Source organism: Styela clava, chromosome 1, assembly GCF_964204865.1.
Source record: "Styela clava chromosome 1, kaStyClav1.hap1.2, whole genome shotgun sequence".
Taxonomy (NCBI): Eukaryota; Metazoa; Chordata; class Ascidiacea; order Stolidobranchia; family Styelidae; genus Styela; species Styela clava.
Genome location: NC_135250.1, coordinates 12,913,856 through 12,932,117, shown reverse-complemented (window position 1 = coordinate 12,932,117; position 18,262 = coordinate 12,913,856). Strand labels below are relative to the sequence as shown.

General features: G+C 38.1%; 1 long non-coding RNA gene across 1 annotated transcript; it reads right to left on the bottom strand.

Moving 5' to 3' along the window:
* Positions 1-9,328: 9,328 nt before the first annotated feature.
* LOC120346558 (uncharacterized) lies at positions 9,329-15,089 on the bottom strand. Its single transcript, XR_013477205.1, has 4 exons — positions 14,973-15,089; positions 14,247-14,358; positions 10,101-10,173; positions 9,329-9,835 (listed from the first exon to the last, which is right to left on the bottom strand). It is a non-coding gene; the product is annotated as an uncharacterized LOC120346558 (long non-coding RNA).
* Between the last annotated feature and the right edge of the window lie 3,173 nt (positions 15,090-18,262).

Genomic DNA, 18,262 nt, shown 5'->3' with positions numbered 1-18,262 from the left:
ATGTTCTGCCATATCCTGTTGTGTATACAAATTTCTTTTACGTGAATGAGAAGGCTGAAAAGTCTAAAACAGTCAAAAATATAAGTCGCTCAGTGAGTGTAATCCCTTCCAAACTATTTTTAAGCCATGAAATGTTTTGTCGTAGCTAGCGTTGCCAACTGCCCTTTAATTCAGTGTATAGTCCCAAAATTGAGCTTATCTTATCTGCAACTTAATGAAGTTGCAAAGGACACAGCTCATATGTAATCTTTGGCATCGCCTTGACTATAAAATGTTGAAGAAAAATACTTTATACGGACCAGAGCACTATCGCTTATTCCGGATCAGCATCATATTGTCACAATACTCACGACAAAATTTAGAAAACCGTCATTCTCAACCAAAAACCATCAGTAGCCCATTTAGTAACACATTTTTAAACTGCCAATTATGGTTATTGTTTACCATTCGAGATTCCAGCCTACATATACAAATGCCGTCAATCATGTTTTGTCGACGTACGATTGAATTATCTCATTGGCATACACGACCAGTATAACGCATGGAAATTGGTCGCAAGATAGGAGAGTTTAGTGTGGCAATCGGGCCGTGAATAAAGCGCCGTTATGTCAGGTACTCAATAGTATAGCACCGTAGGTCAAAAATTAGTAAGTTGTGGCAGATAGGGCAGTGGGTCGAGGATAGTTAGGTTGAGGGAGATGGGGCAGTAGGTTGAGAAGAGTAAGATTGAGGGAGATAGAGCTGTGGTTCGAGGATGCGAAAGTTGGGGAGATATTGCAGTGAGTAGAGGATAGGGAGATCGCGAATAGGGAGGTTGGGGGAGATAGGGCAGTGGATCGAGGACAGTTTTCAACTAAACGGATAGCTCGCGGAGGTTCTAAGTGCCTTTAACGGAGTCCTGAGGCTCCGTTCCGAGCACTTTGAGAACCTAAAGTCTACCTAGTAGGATATAACAATGCGAACAACTAATTGACGAATGTTTCCCCGAATTTTGATCTCTTGAATTCTATCTCTTTACACTCTACCATTGCAAAATTATTGGTACTTATTTCAAGAATGGTATTGCGAGTTTAGGACTTATATTTACCAAAACACAACTAAAATCTAACAAATAACACGCGAAAACCGACAAAACGAGGTAATATTCACAACCATGAAAATCTGTCTGAATGACTAAATCAGTGGTCGGCAACCACCGGCAGCGGCCCAACGCCGGTCCGCGGAAAGGTTACTACCGGTTCGCAGAAACGTGACGCAAAAGACGGATAATGTCCTAATAACAAAAGCCTGCTATTCGATCGTGGAACGGTTTTTCTCTGGCATATAAAAATTCAATTCAATTTGCTCTTATCAAAATTACCAAATACAGTTCTAACCACTGAAAATTTCAGAGCAATTGGTCCAGTAATCAAAGAGAAAAGCGATTTTCTAGGTTTTCCATTAGGTGTCCAAAAAGTGTCAAAGAACAATAACAACAACAACATAATATTGAAACGATCGCTATGTCCACTACGTGTCCAACAACAAAACGTGTCCGAAAACCAACCACACTGTACAGGTACCAACCACAGCAAACACCAACAGGATACCAAAGGACAGATCGACAATATCACAGCGACCCAGTGTTGAAAATACAGAATACCAAATACGGAAAAAATATCACATGACATCATTTAACAGATAAAACAAGGTTCGTCACAATAATATTATTCAACTTTCAATTTTTTTTTTAATTTTACCGATTTATGCTTTACTTTACACAACTGAGCCTATAAGCAAGTCTAATAGGAATTTAATCCCAACTCAAATCCTCGACCACTGCCCTATCTCCCTCCACTTTCCTATTTTCGATCCTCTGCCCTGTCTCCCTCGCCTCGGCCAAGTGCTCCACCTCCCTATCCCCAACCAACCGCCCTTTCTCCCTCAACCTTCCTACCCTCGACCCACTGTACTACCTTCATACTGTTTTTAAAATTTTAACAGGCCATTCGATATCGACATATTTGAGTTCCTTTTCAGAAACTCATTCAATGTCGCCTGTATTTCCATTCAAGGCAAAACGATGAGGAAGTAATGAAATATTTGCACGCTTGGTATTTTTTAACGAATTTTCTGCCATATCCTGTTGTATATACAAATTTCTTTTACGTGAATGAGAAGGCTGAAAAGTCAAAAACTGTCAAAAATGTAAGTCGCTCAGTGATTGGAATTCCTTCCAAACTATTTTTAAGCCATGAAATGTTTTGTCGTAGCTAGCTGTCGTAGCTAACTGCCCATTAATTCAGCGTATAGCACCAAAATTGAGCTTATCTTAACTGCAACTTAATGAAGTTGCAAAGGACGCAGTTCGTACGTAATCTTTGGCATCGCTTTTACTATAAAATGTTGAAGAAAAATACTTTATACAGACCAGAGCACTATTGCTTATTTCGGATCAGCATCATATTGTCACAAGACTCACGACGTGGCCAATTATTAAGGGCATAAAACGGCTTGTTAAAATTTAGAAAACCATCATTCCCATCCAGAAACCAACACTAGCCCAATTAGTAACACATTTTTAAACTGCCAATTATGGGTATTGTTTACCATTTGAGATTCCAGCCTACATATACGAATGCCGTCAATCATGTTTTGTCGACGTACGATTGAATCATCTCATTGGCATACACGACCAGTATAACGAATGGAAGTTGGTCGCAAGATAAGAGAGTTTAGTGTGGCAATTGGGTCGTGAATAAAGCGCCGTTAGGTCAGGTACTTATATTTACCAAAACACAACTAAAATCTAACAAATAACACGCAAAAACCGACTAAACGAGGTAATATTCATAACCATGAAAATCTGTCTGCATGACTAAATCAGTGGTCGGCAACCACCGGCCGCGGCCCATCGCCGGTCCTCGGAAAGGTTACTACCGGTCCGCAGAAACGTGACGCAAAAGACGGACAATGTCCTAATAACAAATTTAGTTGATTGAAATTTGGGTCGCGACCCCGTAGTTGCGGACCCCTGCCGTACGGTACCTTACCAGTACTGCAGTACCTGTTGCTGTATGTAGGCCTGCTATTCGATCGTGGAACGGTTCTTCTCTGGCATATAAAAACTCAATTCAATTTGCTCTCATCAAAATTAACAAATACAGTTGTAACCACTGAAAATTTCAGAGCAATTGGTCCAGTAATCAAAGAGAAAAGCGACTTTTTAGGTTTTCCACTAGGTGTCCAAAAAGTGTCAAAGAACAACAACAACATAATATTGAAACGATCGCTATGTCCACTACGTGTCCAACAACAAAACGATCGCTATGTCCACTACGTGTCCAATAATATTAACCTACTGTCTAGCATATAAACATCTGATAAATACCCGTCCCGCAGTTGCAAAACCACGAACAAACATCCTTGATAACCCACCGGAGACCGGAGGCACTCCCACAGACACTCATGATGAGAATCCAACCGAATACCAACCACACTGTACCGGTACTAACCACAGCACACGCCAACAGGATACCAAAGGACAGATCGACAGTGTCACAGCGCCCCCAATGTTGAAAATACAGAATACCAAATATGGAAAAAGTATCATATGACATCATTTAACATATAAAACATGGGTTGTCACAATAATATTATTCAACTTTCAATTTTTTTTTTAATTTTACCGATTTATGCTTTACTTTACACAACTGAGCCTATGAGCAAGTCTAATAGGAAGTTAATCCTAACTCAAATCCTCGACCACTGCCCTATCTCCCTCCACTTCCCTATTCTCGATCCGCTGCCCTGCCTCCCTCGCCTCGGCCAACTGCTCCACCTCAATTCAATTTGCTCTTATCAAAATTAACAAATACAGTTGTAACCACTGAAAATTTCCAGGCAATTGGTCCAGTAATCAAAGAGAAAAGCGACTTTTCAGGTTTTCCACTAGGTGTCCAATAGTGTCAAAGAACAATAACAACAACAACACATAATATTGAAACAATCGCTATGTCCACTAGGTGTCCGACAACAAAACGATCGCTATGTCCACTACGTGTCCAATAATATTAACCTACTGTATAGCATAAAAACACCCAACAAATCCCCATCACACCGTAGCAAAACCACGAACAAACATCCCTGGTAACCCAACGGAGACCGGAGGCACTCCCACAGACTCTCATGACCAGAATCCAACCAAAAACCAACCACACTGTACCGGTACCAACCACAGCACACGCCAACAGGATACCAAAGGACAGATCGACAGTGTCACAGCGACCCAGTGTCGAAAATACAGAATACCAAATATGGAAAAAATATCACATGACATCATTTAATTAACAGATAAACCAAGGTTCTTCACAATAATATTATTCAACTTTCAATTTTTTTTTTAAATTTTACCGATTTATGCTTTACTTTACACAACTGAGCCCATAAGCAATTCTAATAGGAATTTATTCCCAACTCAAATCCTCGACCCACTACCCTATCTCCCTCCACTTTCCTATTCTCGATCCGCTGCCCTGTCTCCCTCGCCTCGGCCAAGTGCTCCACCTCCCTATCCTCGTCCCACCGCCCTATCTCCCTCAACCTTCCTATCCTCGACCCACTGTTCTACCTTCCTTTCCCCCTCAACCTTTTTATTCTTGACACATTGCCCTATCTCTCTCAATTTTTCTATCCTCGATCCACTGCACTATCTGCCTCAAACTTCCCACTGTCCGACCTTCCTCAACTTGCATATCTTCGACCCACGACGCTATACCACTCAGTACTTAACCTAACGGCGCTACAATCACGACTCGATCGTCAAAATGAACTCTACCATCTTGCGACCAACTTTCATGTGTTATACTGGTCAAGTAATCGAATATTTGTACGCTTGGTCGTTTTCAACGAATGTTCTGCCATATCCTGTTCTATAAACAACTTTCTTTTACGTGACTGAGAAGGCTGAAAAGTCAAAAACAGTCAAAAATATAAGTCGCTCAGTAAGTGTAATCCCTTCCAAACTATTTTTAAGCCATGAAATGTTTTGTCGTAACTAGCATTCCCAACTGCACTTTAATTCAGCGTATAGTCCCAAAAATGAGCTTATCTTATCTGCAACCTAATGAAATTGCAAAGGACGCAGTTCGTACGTAATCTTTGGCATCGCTTCTACTATAAAATGTTGAAGAAAAATACTTTATACGGACCAGAGCACTATTGCTTATTTCGGATCAGCATCATATAGTCACAAGACTCACGACATGACCAATTATTAAGGGCATAAAACGGCTTGGTAAAATTTAGAAAACTGTCATTCCCAACAAGAAACCATCAGTAGCCCCATTAGTAACACATTTTTAAACTGCCAATTATGGTTATTGTTTACCATTTGAGATTCCAGCCTACATATACGAATGCTGTCAATCATGTTTTGTCGACGTAAGATTGAATCATCTCATTGGCATACACGACCAGTATAACCCATAGAAGTTGGTCGCAAAATAGTAAAGTTCAGTGTGGCGATCGGGTCGTGAATAAAGCGCCGTTAGGTCAGGTACTGAATAGTATAGTACCGTAGGTCAAAATTAGGGCAGTTGTGGCAGTGAGTCGAGGATAGGTAGGTTGAGGGAGATAGGGCAGTAGGTTGAGAAGAGAAAGGTTGAGAGAGATAAAGCGGTGGTTCGAGGATGCGTAAGTTGAGGAGATAGGGCAGTGGGTCGAGGATAGGAAAGTTGGGGAGATAGCGTAGTGGGTCGAGAATAGGGAAGTTGGGGGAGATAGGGCGGTGGGTCGAGGATAGGGAGGTGGAGCACTTGGGCGAGGGAGACAGGCTTGAGAACCTAAAGTCTACGTAGTAGGATATGACAATGCGAACAACTAAATAACGAATGTTTCCCCGACTTTTGATCTCTTGAATTCTACCTCTATACACTCTAACATTGCAAAATTATTGGTACTTATTTCAAGAATGGTTTTGCGAGTTTAGGACTTATATTTACCAAAACACAACTAAAATCTAACAAATAACACGCGAAATCCGACAAAACGAGGTAATATCCACAACCATGAAAATCTGTCTGAATGACTAAATCAGTGGTCGGCAACCACCGACCGCGGCCCATCGCCGGTCCGCGGAAAGGTTACTACCGGTCCGCAGAAACGTGACGCAAAAGACGGACAGTTTTCCTAATAACATCTTTAGTTGATTGAAATTTCAAACAATAATGAGTTGAAAAGAGTCTTTGCGATTTATAGGGTAGCTACTTTGGCACTCTGTTGGGCAATACTGCTATCTGAATACCCCGGCATTGCAAAAAAAAGCTTTTACAGGCATTTTTACATTCATGTGAGATCGGGTTTTCAAAATTGACAACTACAAAATCGCAGTAGGCTAAAAGTAAGAAATACGTTACTTGAATAGCATCACTTTTATTTTTAAATTTAATATCAACCTAAATTTAAAACGTTTATTGTTACGTCAAATTCTGCACTTATACTGATTGGCCAATGCTACGGCAGTAAATAAGGAAGTCTAAACTCGGGGGAGATTCCATAAATATAATTAGGGTTTTATATAGTTGTTATAGCTAAATTCGCTACACAGTCGCAATGCTCATATTTATGGAAAATTTAGATTGTTTCGCGACCCAGAGCGGAGGGCTTCTCGACCCAAATTCGGGTCGCGAACCCGTAGTTGCGGACCCCTGCCGTACGGTATCTTACCAGTACTGCAGTACCTGTTGCTGTATGTAGGCCTGCTATTCGATTGTGGAACGGTTCTTCTCTGGCATATAAAAACTCATTTCAATTTGCTCTTATCAAAATTAACAAATACAGTTGTAACCATTGAGAATTTCCGGGCAATTGGTCCAGTAATCTAAGAGAAAAGCGACTTTTCAGGTTTTCCACTAGGTGTCCAAAAGTGTCAAAGAACAACAACAACATAATATTGAAACAATCGCTATGTCCACTACGTGTCCAATAATATTAACCTACTGTCTAGCATAAAAACACCCAACAAATCCCCATCCCGCAGTCGCAAAACCACGAACAAACATCCCCGGTAACCCACCGGAGGCACTCCCACAGACACTCATGACCAGAATCCAACCAAAAACCCACCACAATGTACCGGTACCAACCACAGCACACGCCAACAGGATACCAAAAGACAGATCGACAGTGTCACAGCGACCCAGCAATGAAAATACAAAATACCAAATATGGAAAAAATATCACATGACATCATTCAACAGATAAAACAAGGGTCTTCACAATAATATTATTCAACTTTCAAATTTTTTTTTTTAATTCTACCGATTATTGCTTTACTTTACACAACTGAGCCCATGAGCAAGTCTAATAGGAATTTAATCCCAACTCAAATCCTCGACCCACTGCCCTATCTCCCTCCACTTTCCTATTCTCGATCCGCTGCCCTGTCTCCCTCGCCTCGGCCAAGTGCTCCACCTCCCTATCTTCGACCCACCGCCCCATCTCCCTCAACCTTCCTATCCTCGACCCACTGTACTACCTTCTTTTCCCCCTCAACCTTTTTATCCTCGACTCATTGCCCAATCTCCCTCAACTTTTCTATCTTCGATCCGCTGCACTATCTGCCTCAAACTTTCCACCCTCGACCCACTGTCCTACCTTCCTTAACTTGCTTATCTTCGACCCACGACGCTATACCACTCAGTACCTAACCTAACGACCAGTATAATCCATGGAAGTTGGTCGCAACATAGTATAGTTTAGTGTGGCGATCGGGTCGTGAATAAAGCGCCGTTAGGTCATGTACTGAATAGTATAGCACCGTAGGTCAAAAATAGGTAAGTTGTGGCAGATAGGGCAGTGGGTCGAGGATAGGTAAGTTGAGGGAGATAGAGCGGTGATTCGAGGATGCGAAAGTTGGGGAGATAGGGCAGTGGGTCCATAGTGGGTTGAGATAGGGCAGTGGGTCGAGGACAGTTTTAAAGTAAACGAATAGCTCGCGAAGGCCCTAAGTGCCCCGACTTTTGATCTCTTGAATTGTTCCTCTTTACACTCTACCATTCAAAAATTATTGGTACCTATTTCAAGAATGGTTTTGCGAGTTTAGGACTTATATTTACCAAAACATAACTAAAATCTAACAAATACCATGCGAAAACCGACAAAACGAGGTAATATTCACAACCATGAAAATCTGTCTGAATGACTAAATCAGTGGTCGGCAACCACCGGCCGCGGCCCATCGCCGGTCCGCGGAAAGGTTACTACCGGTCCGCAGAGACGTGACGCAAAAGTCGGACAATGTCCTAATAACATCTTTAGTTGATTTCAAACAATAATGAGTCAAATATTAATTAACAACAATTATTAATTATTACCCGTTTAATGATAATAAGTACCCCGGAAACTTCGACCTGGACTTTCTGACGACTTCGCCGTCAACACTAATTGTATTCAAGCTTGCATTCTTTGGCCCAACTGTGAACAGAATACAGTTTCTTTCAACGCAAGTACATGGGCCTTGAGATTGCAGCGTGCTGCGCTTAAAAAGCAAGCATCAGTTGGGATTGATTATACACGCTTTCAGTTACTCTGTAACTCGGAGGTGATTGAGTTCGTGGCCAGCGCATTTACAGCCAAATTTGGTGTCTGCATTGAAAGTCAAGTATGATGAATTAGCCTTCTGCGTTAAGTATTTGATTGGAATCGCTACTTGTGGCGTGATTTGTTGCAACGACGGAAACTGTTGGGTTACTTTTTTCAACACCTAATATATATATATATATATTAATTATATGTGTTGTACACAATCCTGTCCTGTATATTTCCTATCATTACTTGACGAATGTAGTAATGGTATTTACACTGCTATACAGAAGGGCGCCTGACATTTTTTCATAGCAAGTGTTATTTTCGCTTTCGGAATACTTTTGAAACTCTTCGCTTTATCCTAAAGTCGGTTCTGAAATTGTTTTGTGTTAGAGACGTTATTCGAATTTCTCAATACACACGAGTTGAAATTTTTTCAGAGGAGAATTTTGAATGAAAATTTTAGAATGCTCAACATATACAAATACATTAGAGTTAAGTTTCGGATTTCGAAGTCATCAAATAAAGTCCAAGTCGAAGTTTTCGAGTTGCCTATTCACGTTAAACGGGTAACTTAATAATTGCCGTAATAAGAGTGGCTTCAATAATATTGGCGCATTGCCGTCGCCGTCTCTTACGAGATTACCGTACAATACATAGCTCTTTGTCTTTACCTTCAATCTAATGCTGCTATAGATATCTGCACAACGGTTTTCCGCTATATCTCTGGCCGGCTACGGGACACAAGTAAAAGAACAAAAATAAATAAATAAATAAATAAAAAAACACAATAAATAAAACAACACAATTAAATAAATAAATAAGGAATACCAAAAAATGCAGCGCATTTTCACATGGTAAATGCACGTTCGACACATGGCCCAAAATACACAAATACCTATTGGACTTGCTTATATAGGCTCAGCTGTGTAAAACATAAATCAGCAAAATTAAAAAAAAATATATTATTATCACAGGCACCTATTTTATTATATACAATTGAACTTAGATGAATAGCTTACTGAAATAAGTACAAATTGTATATATATATGTTGACTCAACACCGGTTGTCAAAACCAGAATTTGCATGAAGCATGAAATTGAATCTGGCAACAACATTATGATAAACAAAGTGTAGTTGACAAGGGCATAATTGAATTATTAAATATTTCAGAAGAACAAAAACTGAGTTCACAACGTCTTTCTCTGCACGGACATTGTCACACGACCGTCATCCATCGCGTGCAGTAACGTCTATAGTCGACCCTGTCTGTAAGCCAAAGAAAGGAAAGTGAAGTGTAAGATAGGGATGGTTAGTTTGCTTTATCTGTTTCAGCACTATCAGAGGAATACATTTGGATTGTTTTGAAATGACAGTCTACATTTTTATTTGATTACCATGCAAATCGGAAAAATGCATTGGGGTTTGTGATTAAAAAGACAAAATGGATCGACAAAATTAGAAAATGAAAATAAATAATCAGTTTCGTTTTTAAACATTTGTAAGAAAACTCGCTGTCTGACAAAAAACCTACATGCAGAAGCCTCGGAGCTTATTTGTTCTTTATAGCAGCTTACTTTGTTTTCTTTTTTAAATTTGTCTTTTTCCTAGAAAAATATATTCATTTTCAATTTCATTTATTTGTTTATTCTGGAAATTTTTAAATCTAGCAAAATGAGCTGTGTCATTGGAAAAGTGTAATAAACAATAAACTATTCTGATAGATTTGTAAATTAAAACAACCCACATGTGTGACTGATAACAAGCTTATAGTTTGACCTAGTTTTCATTTACTGGAAAATAAAAAAGTCTGTACCCTAATAGAAAAGGTAAACTCAATAACACTTGAAGTTATTACTTCTGACAAGAGTATAACAAAATTTTAAAAGTTACTATAACCGCTGTGAGCCAGATATTTGGATAAGCAAATCCAATGTACCATTGCAATACATTGATAAAATTCTTACTTGTATGTATTGAATTCTTGAAAAATAAACACGTCAAGCATGTTTTCACAAAAAAAGCCGATGAGGAATAATCTCGGCCGGCTTTTTTGAATTTGAGATTGAAGTAGAATAACATTGTACATATGCAACAATGCTCCATTGCAAATTACAAGAAAAGGCCTTTCCTAAATAACTTACGAGACCCAACCAAAGGCCAACGTATAGGGAATGTAAACACGTGTTGAAATAAACCTATTAAGTCATCTGGAATGACACAAATGCAAAACCATAATATAGATCGAATGTAACTACTTAAAATATAAGATACTTCTATCTCAAATTTTCATGATCTTAGTGATGTAATTAATTTAGTCAAATCGTTGATATTAGTCCGGCAGAATCGGGCCTTAACATTGTTTTGGGACATAAAATTTTTTTTATTGTTTAGATATAATGTATATGACATATATAATGATACCCAGGTGGGTGTGGAGTATATAATGTTGAGCAATTTTTTTTAAGTGGATTTAAAGTATTCGGCCCAAGATGACGCACATCCTGAACCCTAACTTGGTAAACATACAATGTTCAGGTTGTGCGCCATCTTGGTACGAATACTTCAGGAGCGCCTTTTTGTTAAAAACAATTATTTCATAACTACATGGTTTAGTTTTGCATACATGGCAACATTGAATCTCCTTACAATGTCAGAAATTTAATTTTAGTAGAATAAATGGTGGTTTATTTCACTAATACAAGCCAAGATCCATCGACAGCATCTAGCCACTTTCTATTGCGCTCTTCAAACTACATTTGCGTTGCCGCGCGCATTTCGTTTTCCTAGTTTAAGCTTAGGGACTTGGGAAATATTTTATTAGTTGAATTGGATTGGAATATTTGACCTCGTCTTTCACTCCGAACAAGGCCATGTAAAACCATCCACTGATATCTAAAGATGTGTAAAGAGTTTTCTTTTGGAAGAACCGCAACCTTTCAGTGCTGCATTGACTTTGGCAAAATTAATATATCCTTGTGGAGATAGAAGGTATGCGTATGCGTAACCGAGATGTGCACCTGTTATGCCAACACAGTTGAGTCAAAGTTTTGAATACTAGTACATCACACACATCTTCCTGCGTGCTTCGGTTGTACGTAGTAACGCGCACATTTTTGCGCACATGTATCAAATTCCACTTGATTATTGAGCTATAGGTTTTTGACGAGCTTTTGTGTATGATTTCATTCCATAGAATTTGTATGCTGTTCTAAAGAATACTAGTTTCAGCTTTTTCATTCATTCAAACCTCGTGTTAAAAGTAAGTTTTGTAATATTGCGTGTTGGTTTCCAATATTCTTAAATCGGTGATGCCAGTAAATCTTAAATACAAAAAGATCAGTAACATCTGCAATAAAAACAGCAGTACTCTCTCAAATGACAGCTGGGGGATGGATACTCTTAGTATCTGCTCCATCGCGTGCCTCTTACAGTCTTACCAGTTTACATGCGTGTCAATTGGTATCTAAGCTCAGCCAGAGACAAAAAGTTTCGGACTGCAGTTGGCGTGACGAAATGTTTTTAAATATATATTCTACAATAAGATTATTTGATTGTATACTACTGAAAGTTCCGCCTTATATGTCTTTTCCCATTGCACTATTCCTTTACTGATATTCGATAATATGAAGCTCACTGACATAGTTCTTAAAGTGTGTAGATGGGTATAATCTTTTCCACGCTGTTCAGGTGGGAATGCGCGAATATATATAAGAATTGCTAATATTGGTTTGCAATGCGATGAAATCCCATCTTGGCATTTCTGCCTCTCGCAATTGCTGCGTATACTTATCGGGGAAGTTCTGTGGCGTGGTTATCAAATGAAAAAAAAAAAAAAACATGGGAGTATTTTTTCTACTTCTCTACTACTATCAAACCTTGACATTTTGTGAAAACTTTTTTCCATGCAACCTTTTTATAAAACATCCCCAACAACCACAATTAATTCTGTTATTAAACTTCCGAAACAAACACATCATCAACAGATGCATATATCACCAAGTAGATATTGCTGAATTGATCTTTATTTTACCATTTTTCATGTAATTCTTTTTGGTAAACCTATTATCTATCGTAAATACAGCACATTTGACAATGTTGTAGTGTGCCACTGCTTTTTTTGGCCTCACATATTTGATATTTGTAGTTAGAGCTCTTGGGGCTCTGTCAAACAAAGTTACATACAAAATATTAGTTGTAAATTGCAAAACAGGATCATGTTGTTGGAATAACTTGGCATTTTACCACCCGTATATCATTCATTGTTGAGAATATTAATAAAATCATAAAATTTAAAAATCCGTTCTTGTGAAATTTTTGTTGTAGCTAAATTCCAGGGACAGCATGACAACAGGCAAGAGAAGCACGGTCGCCTCTTTTAGTTTATGACAGGGTTTCTTAAAAGGGGACCCCGTCCTCCTTGGAGGCCGCTGATCGGTTATCTGGGAGCACGAACAAACAGATGGAAATGCGAATATACAATTACAATGTATTTTTATAGAAGAGAAGAAGCAAAAGTGTTGAGAGTCTTTGGTAGTTTGAAAAGCATTGGCATGGAACATAAGAATGAACTACATTCTTTCCCAGGGATATACTATGAAATGTAGCAATTTTCTCATGCTTGTTCTCGTGATATCATTATCTTTCACTGTGACGTCGTGATCAACCCGCTGCCTAACAATTCTCGCTAACAAATAATTGACTGTTCTCCACTGGGTGTATATCCACTTGAACCACTGGCATTAGCAGGCTTGTATTGTTAATTGCAACAAAAACGGGTATTTTGAAATAGTACTCTTTATTTTACGCGCATGTTTCGACAGTATTTCCATATACTTAATATGGGTCGCGACCCAAACTGGGCTCAACAAATACCTAAAAGTGATTGATTTTATTTCCTAGTAAATTTGGTGCTTGCGTAGTTTGTGCACCAAGATTGCGCACAACCTGAACATAATATTGTAACAGGTTATGGTTCAGGTTGTGCGTCATTATGATGCACAGGTTTGACGAAAAACACTAATACAAATATCGAGCCGTAAAAAAAATTGCTCAAGGCTGCAAACTCCACACCCATGTAGAAATGATGGGCAATGACCCCAAGATGAATAATCACAAATAAAAAAAAACTTTATGTCTGAAATCAAACTTGGGCCAAAAAGGTCCCCTTATCTGCCGGACTATATACACTCCAGTGAAGGTTTACGTTATATATACAAGGAAAAAAATTGAGAAAATGTTTCAGAAAGAATATAATTTATTTTCAGAAGTACGATCTAAGATCACCGAATACAGGCCACGCAAATAACTAGCACCTCATTTGAACATATTCTTCAGCCTTCCCCATGTTCTAAATTTTCGTCTGCGCAAAATAGTATACCCCTTTATCACGGCGGTGTGCATCGATGAGTTCTTGATTTAATCAGGTATTAAATTGTTTCTGGACATTATTTTTGCTGCTTCAAATAATAAAACACGTCCGAGAAAAATATTAAAATATACTTATTTATTGATTGGTGGTAAACACAACCGATTCGATTAATGAAGTCTATTTAAAAAAGATTTTACATAGGAAATATTTAAGGTAACTCAAGAGAAACCTATTAGATGGGATTAATTAAGTCTATTAAAAAAAGCTGCAGAATACCTATTATAAATAACATTAGCGTGTAATATTTACCCTGTGTAGCGCCTATCGTCGCATATTTGCAAATGCATTTTCTCCAGCAGTCTATGGTTGATAATTCTTTGTACAACAATGATCCACACAATTGTCAAACCATGCGACATATCTAAATATAAATACTTGATAAATAAATACAATCACAAAATTTTAATTTAATAAAATATGTAATATGTTTCACATGAGAGTTTTCTCGAATGCCTTTGATTTTGCACAATGAAACATAAACTGATTTACGATAAAAATTAATCCTATGAAACGGGTGTTGATAACGTGACATTCATAGTAGTACCAACGATAATAAAAGTACCTATAAATCGTTGGTTGCAATTGTGCGTAGGCGAGCGGAACACATATGATATACCCCCACATTAAAATATTGAAATAAATTGAATATTGAGCAAACGGAGAAAAAAAAGAGTCTAAAGTATTCGAGTAGGCTAACCAAGCCCCGCTTGATTAGTTAATTTAAGTTTATATATTTTTCTAAAAAAATTTAAAATTTTAATCTCGTCTTACATGGGAATCAAAGTTTGGCAAAGTTTTAAATTGGATCCAGTCCATGCTTCAATCTTTTTGATTATGTTGTATAACGATAACTCCGTGACCACTAAGATATTGATTTGCCGGAACCCCTCAAGTTTTATAATTCGCCATTTATAAAACATATTTATACCTGCAGCTTGATATAACTATTTTATTTATCAAAAATCATCTGCTTACCTTAATGTTGCGTCGAAAGAATCAACAACAACGTTGAATAGCCCAAGCTTCCACGAAATAGACAAACCGATCGTCATCACGTACCCCAGTGACTGGTTGAGAAAAGCGACGCGTTTCCCCACATTCCCGCTCAAACTAATTAGCGATATAACATAATTAATTAGCTTTAATCAAATTAGAAAACGGTCGAGGTAAGAATTGACTAATTACTCGGGTTACAGTAGGTCGATCGTTTGGCCCGGCGATATCATGCGTCTGGAGAAGTTTTGCGGTATACTCCACGTTGATGCGAATTTTACAAAAGACAACAAACATTCTTGCACAATGCGGATTTTGCTTGGTTTGCTTACGTTATTTCTTTTCTCACGTCATTCCTCTAGTAAAAAACAAAATCAGCATCTGTTGCTGATGTCATCTTAGCACGGCGGCTAAAAGTGTACTGCTGAGCTATTATAAGTACTTGGATTACCTTTTTACGAGTAATCAAGCATGACTTGAATATAAGAATTGAACGGGTATTATGCATGGATGTGATTTTTTAAATTCTTGAAGATGCAGCAAACTGAACAACATTGCTTCGGTTGTGAGTTTGCGGCTCAATGCGTGGCAATATCACCTAATTCAGATTCAGTTAGTGTCCTCAATATGGCATTCACCACAATAATGGTGTTTGTCGAATGTATAATTTCTATAGTTCATTGATGAAACCTCACGCACTTTCACTGGCATCACCGCATCAAAGTAGAATATATTAATAAAAATATTCACAATTCAAAACAAAACGGCAATGCTTAAAAATACGGACACGGAGGTAAAATGATAGTAATATGAAGTTGTGTAAATAAAACGTGTACCCGTGAATTGAAATTAGACAGCAGAATGTCGTGTACACTCTCGGCCCCAGCAAGTCTTGAAAAGTTTAAATAAGTAGCTTTCATGTGACTTTTTCCATTTGCATGTATACACTGAACACTTGAAATTGATCGCCTAGGAATTAGGAAATCGATAGCTTTAACAACAACAACAATTTTACGATCCGTATGTGCACCTGGTGTTCAATAAAGGGTTTTACACAACAAGCTAATGCTAAATGAATTCTTTTCAAATCATTCGTTCCAGCCTTTTATTTTCAGAAACCTCCCGCCACCTTCAACGTCTACTAGGAAGAAATAGTTCGAACGATACAATTTATTAAAATATTCCTTTTCGGGCACATAAAAAGGAGTAATGAAAACAGTGACGGCGTACATGAAAAATGTTGAAAACGCAAAAAGTCAAGTCAAAGCGTCGATCTTCCAGTCAATCGGTCGCTAAAAAGTGAAACTAAAACAGAAAGCTACAAAAGTGCATATATATAAATAAAATTTGCGGTTCGACGAAAGCTCGCGTATCAGCACCTGATTGATTTTATTAGCAAAGGTTGAAAGCCACTAACTTAATTGTTAAAGTGACGAACTAATTGGGCGTGCCTAACTATTGAAAAAAAAACGTCGGGAGCTTCCACAAAGCGCTTGTGATTTCATCAAAGCGAACGCATATGACCGTAATTAAGCAACAAAAGCTTTCTCAATGTAACTTATGTCGAATATGGCGCATATTCTATTCAGTGTGTAGCTTATTATCTAGCTTCAAACAATTGTACACAAACGGCGAAGTAGAATGTCCGAAAGAACGACTTTATCACAAGGGGAACCTCTCTTGTGGAACATCGTGTAAACCTACGTCCACTTTTATATCAGATTTCGAAGCCGAGCAAAATTTCTCTTCCTGTTATTTCCATTTTTTAGGTGCTCAATGAAGTTGAGTTTTGATATAATGAAGTGAAAATAAAGTATAATAAGCATATAAATTACATATTGTACTAAGTATTAATGATAACTCCATCTTGCATTCTTATTATTATATTCGTCCAATGTACTGTGAAAATCAATTATTACGTCACACAGGGTAATGTGTAAAATTAGATTTTAGATTAGATGATTTATTCTAGTCTACTCTATTTCACTTGAATCCTTCTCCAGAGAGAGAGAGATAGAGAGAGAGATCTTCAGCTAATGAATATGGGAAGCGGGTCGTCTAAAACGCAGAGTATATCAAAGCCGAAAGAGATATCTCTTCAGGCAGTACCTAATGAAAAGTCTATGGTAAAATTAGAAGAACGTGAAACCATTTCAGATGAGGATGTGAAATATGTAAGGAAGGCGTTAAATTGCTTGCCTATAAAACTTCGCTTGCCTTCTCTAAAAAAGGTGGATATCCAAGAGAAAAAAATTGTTAGCGATGAAGTTGTCTTACGACAGAACGAACCAAGTAAATATTGCTACGTTATTGAGAAAGGAGCTTGCGTCATCAAATACAAAGATGATGAAATGAAGTGCGTGATTGGGATTTTAATGCGAGGTGCTGTGTTAGGAACAGACTCCATTTTTCTCAATTTACCTGGCGTGGACAGCATTGTTGCAAAATCTGGCACGAGACTATTGTTTTTTTCAAAAGAACATATCATAAGGACAGACAATAAAGACGTAAATTATAACGAATGGATGATGAAATCACAAATTTTCAAGGCATTGTCAAATTTGGAAAAAATGCCTAGTCTAGACGGGACGAAACAAACGCCAATGTCGACTCTTGTAACGGAGTGCTTCCGAATATCTCCCGTATTCCGAAATTGGCCAGATTACGCAGTAAAGAGAATAGCCGAAAGTATAAAAATCCATCAAACGTGGATGGTACCTACTGGTGCTCATCTTTTTGAATGCGGGGATAAACCAGAACCACCTAAGTTGTACATAATGGTAAGAGGAAAATTTGAGGTAGTTGGTCTCGAACGCGATTTGCTTGTCACATTAAAAGCGGAAAATTATCCTTTCGTAATTGGGGAGGAAAATATGTTCACCGGGAAACCTTATCAAATGACTTTGAAGGCAATGGAACCCTCGTTTGTTCTTGTGTTGGATAAAACTCAACTCCAGTACGCTTTAGGAAAAGAGGAAACAACAGCTAAAGAAACATTGCTCGGTTTTAAAACCTGGCATGAAGCAAAACAAAAGTGGACGCAGGAAAAATCAACTAAAAATGCTGGATTTACACATAATGTTCCACACGAAGTTCTTGTCGTTAAACTACGACAAAGTCGTTCGTTCAGACATTCTACTCCACCGTTTGTGTACAATTGTTTGGATGGAGCTGAATGTATATCTTTTCAAGAGAACGACGTCATTGCAAAGGGTGGCGACAATAATCGCGACGACTTTTTGAGTCTGAAAGAACACTTAATTCAAGTAATA